Raw genomic sequence first — 7,067 nt, forward strand, 5'->3', positions numbered from 1 at the left:
TTTATGGGATGTGGTAACTAAGGTATTTTCTGGTAAGATTAGTAACTTTGATTCTGTTAACATTTCTATGCTTAACATGCTTTACATGCTAGTTACTGATAAGTACTTTAATTTCAGTGACTTGGTCTTTATTGAGTTAGTTTATAAGTTAGGTTAGCTGAATAAGAGAGGTAAAAGTGTCTACTATGCTAGATTCTTTATGATGCTTGCTAACCATCTCATTGAGAACATTAAATTGAGAACCCAACCAACAAGCTGAATTGTTCAGTTCAAGAAAGGAGGATTATTACAGATCTCAACAGGATAAATCACCATAAAGAGGTGCCTTTCCATTATTTTCCAATCATGAAGGGACCTCAGGTAAGTGAGGTAAGCACCACTGTCTCCACTCTTCCAACCTCACATATTTCTTTGCCTTCTAGTGTAGCTATGGCATCTATGTCAATGATCCAACAGATGCCTACCCAAGCTACCAAACCAACAATCTCAAAATCAAAATCTAAGAAAGTCCCCTCTGGTTTCTTTCAAAAGAAACCAGTTGCAAAATCTACTAAACACAAAGATGGGAGTGTGAAGGTGAGTAAGCAAGGTAAGGGACAGGGTGAAAACTAAAGAAACCCTAAGGATAAGGCTGGTGAGATGAATGTACCCAAGCCTAGCCACACCACAGTTTCTCAACAAACTGTGGTTGTTAATAAGGAAATAAGCCCAATTCTAGTTTCATCCTCCCAAAAGGATGTTTCTATTGAAACAAGCTCCCAACCAGGAGCACAGATCAAGAGGGCTAGGGACACAAGTTCACCACAAACTTATGCTAGAAAGAAAAGATCAAAAACCCTTGGGGATGCACAGGGAACACACGCAGTGCAAACTGGAGCTAAAGACCCAGTCACTGCACCATCTCAAAGTCAGATTGATGTGACTCCAATAAATGTGGAGTCACAGCCAAAATCCTTAACAATTGAAGCACCTGAAACACCAAATTCACCCACACACTCACTGGATGTTGACATGATCAATACATCACTTCCAAATTATCCATCTTTAACTCTTTTGGAGAAGCCAAAAATCCAAGCAAGTAAGCATCATCTTTTAGATGATTTGTTGGCTCACTTGCCATTTCTTTCTAAGTCTGTTGAGACATTTGTGCCTAAATTTTCATCAATCTGCACAGAGTCTACAATAGTCTCCACTCCAAACTCATTCATTTCTTCTATCCCGATGGATATTCATCATCCGTCAAGTAGTGATTATATCCCGACGGATAAGTCTAACAGCAGTCACCCGTCGGATATCCATACTACTGTCCCGATGGATATTCATCATCCGTCGGGTGTCTCTGCACAACTTCAAATTTCTTCAATTCTCACAAGTGCAGAAGACTTAGTGGTAGTGCAATCACTCTTAGGACTTAGGGAAGGGAGTGAACTGAGTGAGAGGCTGGGTTGCTCTCAGGAAAAAGGAGAGAATATGAGTCAATAAATGCAGTCCATTTCTTCAGGACTGGCAAAAGTGAGTTAGAGAAGTCCCACCTTAGATGGTGAAGGTGAGGGTGTGAGGGTGGGAAGCCAAGGGGAGCCCTTGATGCAAAAAGGGAGAGATATTGAGAGAAATACAGGTACTAGAGAGATAAGGATGGACACCATTGCTAGTGAGTCAATGAATGTCAATGATGCGGAAAGGAAAAGACTATTTTAGCAAGAATATCAAGCTGTCATAAATTCTATTTCCCTAGATGCTGAGACATTTACTCATCCTGTTACAGCTTATCAAACATTAGTTGTACAGGGCAATGAGGAGGCTGAAAGAATTCTTAATCTAGTGCATACTACTCAATCCTTATAAAGAGCAAAGGATACAATCATTGTTATGCCTTCAACTACTGGCAGTGATTTTGAACTGGCTGAAGACTCATTTGGGGATGATGGTAGGAATGATAAGAAAGACAGCATGGGCATAGGGGGAGATGCAGATGTCCTGCCTGGATGCTAACAAAGGAATGTTCCTACTCACATCTTCAATCAATACTATTCAAGCTGATTCATGACACCCAAACAGCCATTCAAGCATATACAAATGCCAGCACAAAGAGGCTACTTACAGCACATCTTGAAGCACTCCAGCTGTATAAGATTCAAGCTCTCCAATACAGTCAAAGTGTGGATAAAATCAAGCAGGAAGTCTCTGAAGTAAAATAAGATTTCATAGTAAGGTTGGATGCTAGACTTCCTGGAACCACCATGATTGAGATAGCTCAGAAGCTAAGGAAGGAGGTTGATCTCAATAGAAAGGTTGAGGCCATGGACTCTAGATTATCTGATGTGGAGAAGTCAATGGCCAAGATACTTGCTAATCAAGAAACTCATACTGCTTTGCTCCAACAGTTGGTGGTTGCTTAACTCCCTTCCACTCTCCAACTTGATGCTAACAAAAAGGGGGAGAAAGGCTTATCTAGTGAGGGGGAGAAACAGCTCAACATACAAGTCAGCAAGGTAATTGTGCCAACAATTGCTTTCACAAAGCCACCAGCCATGGACAACATTGACATCATAAATCTGGCAGCAGGAAAACTGGAAACAAATGATAAACTGCTAAAAATTGATGTAGCAGCAGCTGAGAAGGAGTTAAAAGAAAAATGGAGGCAAATAGATGCAGAAATTCAACAGAAATTTAGACCAATTCAGAAACCAGACAAAGTCTTCAATCATCACTCTCAAGTCAAGCACATCTCTGTGAATGAAATGAGTTTGAATTATCTGGAAAAGGGTCAAACATCTTGCATCAAATCTCCAAAAGTAAAGCTGATCATGAAGCCTAAAAGAAACTACCCAAAGTTTTCAGACAAAAATCCTATGGATATTGTGTATGAAACACCTAGGCCAGATGAGAAGAATCTGTTGGCTAGGTCAATTGCATTTTTCAAGGATCCAGTTGATTCATCACTTAAAACAAGGATTGCCAAGATTTACAGAAATGGTAAAGAAATCTGTGTGGTGGCTGGACACCCTCAGTTTGTAGAAGCTAAAAAGGAAGAGAAGGAAAAAATCAAGCAAGAAAAGAAGCAAGTTGCCTTTGATGCTAAGAAGCTCAAACAAAAGAAACAGCAAGCTGCTATCTTGGCCAAACTTCAAGCTGTAAAGACCACAACTGAGATTTCTGCACAACCATCTGTAATAGTTGAACCTCAAGATCAAAAAGTATAAGATGAACCACAACAATAAAGAAGATTCAGATACAAGCTCCACTCTAAATGAAAATTGGACTTCAGTGATGAGGAAATGGAAGAATACATTCCCAAAAAGTCTACAACTTCAACTCAGACATCAAAACCCTTAATGGTATTTGAAGAATTCAAAGTGGTGGATCCAACAAGGAATATTCATGGTGAGCCCATAATTTCAAAGGATGAGCCAGTAGACTGGGATAGCTTACCAATTCCTGAACTAAATTTTCCAATCTTCAACAAGCCAAAGAAGACAAAGACCAGAGCAAGCAAGAAAGTGAAGTCTGTGACTCTCAGATCCAAGACCCTAACCAAATCTCAATCCCCAGTCAACAAGGGAGATTTGTTATACATCTGTAACATCAAGGAGTTCTCTGACATAAACCTCTACTTAGATGAATTGAAAGAAATAAGAGGGATTGATGCTCACAGACATCTTCCTGAAAGGCTGGTGTTTAAATAAAAGGGAGGAAAAGAGATAATATGGCCACTTAACATGATTCATCTAGAGAGCCAATCTGTTCTACTAAAGATCTACTCATCTTTCAAAAAGAACTTTGGATACAATGTGACTGCAAGATGATTAGTTCTAAAGAAGATTGAGGAGCTGAGGAGTAATAAAGCTAAAGATGCACTACCAAAAACTCTGTCAATTCCCTTCACAGGAAAGAGAGTGCATTTAAGGCCTTATTGGCTGATGGAATTCAGGGATGTAAAGGGAGTAAGAAGATTCTTCAGATTGGAGGACCAGTTGAGTATCTCTAACAATGAGACTCTACTTGAAATGCAAGAAATGCTAGATCGCTCAGAAGCTGATGAACTTGAGTTCCACAGACAACTCCAAAATCAGATAGAAGAGAACAACAAGAGGCTTGGGAAGAAATCCAGACAATCAAGAAAATAGACTTATATGCTCAGACTAGAGGAACACCTTGATAATGATTGGGAGCAACTTCTTTGTATACTTTGCTCTGTTCAATTTTTAATAAATATTGTAGCACTTATCAGTTTTATCTACTATTTTTATTCTGTATCTTTGGATGTTTTGTTATCATCAAGTTTCTCTTAATTTATGCCTAAAATTCCAGTAGACATAAATTTGGGGAGATTGTTAGGAATATGTTGTGAACTTGATGATAAATTAATCAAAATACCTTAGTAGATTTAACTTAGTGAATTTTGTAGCACTCGACGGATGATCAAATATAGTCCCGACGGATGACAATTTGATATCCACCGGGTAAGTAGCTAATGTATCCGTCGAGTGGGAACTGTTTTAAAATCTTGAAAAAGTATCCAGAATTACATTCAACCCCCCCCCCTTCTGTAATTCTTGTTGTATTGTTAGGGAATAACAAGATAGAAATCATGTGTCTCTGAAATGTGGTCGGTGCTCCACACAGCCCAAAAGAAACTCTTCTGAAGGCGAACGTACCAAATGGACAAGTGAAAGTAGTCTTTTCCTGATTTTTTAGAGCGATACAAATCTGATTATAGCCCGAATAGCCATCCAGAAGACAATAGTACTCATGCCCAGCCAGTCTGTCAAGCATCTGATCAATAAAAGGCAGAGGGAAGTGATCCTTTCTCGTGGATTTATTCAGCTTTCTGTAGTCCATGCAAGCTCTCCACCCCGTGACTGTTCGAGTAGGAATGAGCTCATTCTTCTCATTAGCTACAACCGTGATACTTCCTTTCTTTGGCACACATTGAACTGGACTCACCCAAGAACTGTCAGAAATGGGATAGATGTTCCCTGCATCCATCCACTTGAGAATTCCCTTCTTCACCACTTCTTCATGATTGAATTAAGCCGTCTCTGTTGCTCAACAGTAGGCTTGTTACCTTCCTATAGCAGAATTTTATGCATGTAATAAGAAGGGCTGATTCCCTTGATATCTCCTATAGTCCATCCAACTGCCAACTTGAACTCAAGAATTATAAAATCAGCAGGAAATATGAGTTTATCAACCTTGACCAAAACATCCTCCACAATGCCTCGTGGGTATGTAATAGAACGATCGGCTAACTGCAAGGTCATATAAGTCGACTTTGGATCAGGTAAGTCCAACTTCTTGAAGATTGACAAGGGCATCAGATTGATGCTAGCTCCCAAGTCACATAAGCATTTGTCAAATGACACTTTTCCAATGGTGCAAGGAATAGTGAAGTTCCCAGGATCTTTGAGCTTCCGAGGCAACTTCTGTTGTAGCACAGCACTGCATTCCTCCGTGAGAGCAACGGTCTCTAAGTCATCAAGCTTCACCTTTCGAGAGAGAATATATTTCATAAACTTCGCATAACTAGGCATCTGTACAAGAGCTTCAGTGAAAGGTATATTGATATGAAGTTTCTTGAACACCTCCAGAAACTTTTGAAACAATTTATCCAGCTTTTTCTTCTGCAACCTCTTAGGAAAGGGAAGTGGAGGATAGATCTGTTTCTCCCATGTATTACCCTCAGGAGGAGTGTGTTCAACAGTAGTCTTCCTTGGTTCCACTTCTGCTTCCTTCTGCACTTCTTCTTCAGCTACAGCTTCTTCATCCGAAACTTGAGAGTGTTCGGGATTTGCAACCTTCCCAGACCTCAATATAATTGTCTTTACCTTCCCCTTAGCTTCCCTCTTTCCTGGCACTTCAGTGTCACTAGAGAGTGTATCGGGTTGACGATTTAGCAAGGCATTGGCAATTTGTCCAATTTGATTTTCCAAGGTCTTGATAGAAACCGCTTAGCTCTTACACATGAGCCTCAACTTCTCCAATTCAAATTTTTCATTAGACTGTTGCAACTGGAGTTGTTGTCTTGGTGCATATTGTGGTTGTTGAAAACCAGGAGGGTTGTACTGCTTTGCTGGATACCGCTGATAAGGCTGTTGAACCGCATTCTGAGAATTGCTCCAACTAAAGTCTGGATGATTGCGGTTGTTAGGATGATAGGTGGTTGGCACAGGCTGTTGTGACCTCTCAAAGTTGCTCACGAACTGAGCTGATTCGCTAGAAATAGCGCACTGCTCCGTCTCATGGGCACCAGCACAAATCTCACAGACACTAGTGCTCTGATTAACTCCATAATTAGCCAAAGAATCCACCTTCATCGTCAAAGTCTTAAGCTGAGCAGTTATAGCAGTAGCTACATCTAACTCCAGAATTCCTGCTACCTTACCCTGAGATAGTCTCTGAGTAGGATTCTGGTATTCATTAGCAGCCATCAGTTCAATCAATTCATAAGCTTCATCGTAGCTTTTAGCCCAAATGGCTCCTCCTGATGCTGCATCAAGCATGAGTCTAGAATTAGCACCCAAACCATTATAAAAGCAGTTAATGATCATCCAGTTAGGCATCCCATGGTGAGGACACTTTCTAAGCATCTCCTTATAGCAATCCCAAGCCTCACATAAAGATTCTCCAAATTGCTGAGCAAATTGAGTAAGTGTGTTTCTGATTGCAGCAGTCTTCGTCATAGGAAAGAATTTAGTTAGGAACTTTTGAGCAAGATCCTCCCATTTGGTGATAGACCCTGGTGGTAGAGAATGTAACCAACACTTTGCTTTATCCCGCAGAGAGAATGGGAAAATCCTCAACTTAATAGCATCTTCAGAAACTCCATTGAACTTGAAAGTGTCGCAAATCTCGATGAAATCTCTGATGTGCATGTTGGGGTCATCTGTCGAAGAACCCCCAAACTGAACTGAGTTCTATATCATCTGAATCGTGCTCGACTTGATCTCAAAGGTGTTAGTCGAGATGGTTGGTCGAACAACGCTAGACTGAATATCATTAATCTTCGGTTGGGAGTAATCCATCAAAGCATTCGGATTCTCTTATGGTTCTCCCATTGCAATAAG

General features: G+C 40.3%; 1 non-coding gene across 1 annotated transcript; it reads left to right on the forward strand.

Moving 5' to 3' along the window:
* The first annotated feature begins 6,561 nt into the window (after window positions 1-6,561).
* LOC141688661 (small nucleolar RNA R71) lies at window positions 6,562-6,668 on the forward strand. The gene has a single exon (XR_012562094.1). It is a non-coding gene; the product is annotated as a small nucleolar RNA R71 (small nucleolar RNA).
* Window positions 6,669-7,067: the final 399 nt, after the last annotated feature.

Source organism: Apium graveolens, chromosome 9 (genome assembly GCF_009905375.1).
Source record: "Apium graveolens cultivar Ventura chromosome 9, ASM990537v1, whole genome shotgun sequence".
NCBI lineage: Eukaryota > Viridiplantae > Streptophyta > Magnoliopsida > Apiales > Apiaceae > Apium > Apium graveolens.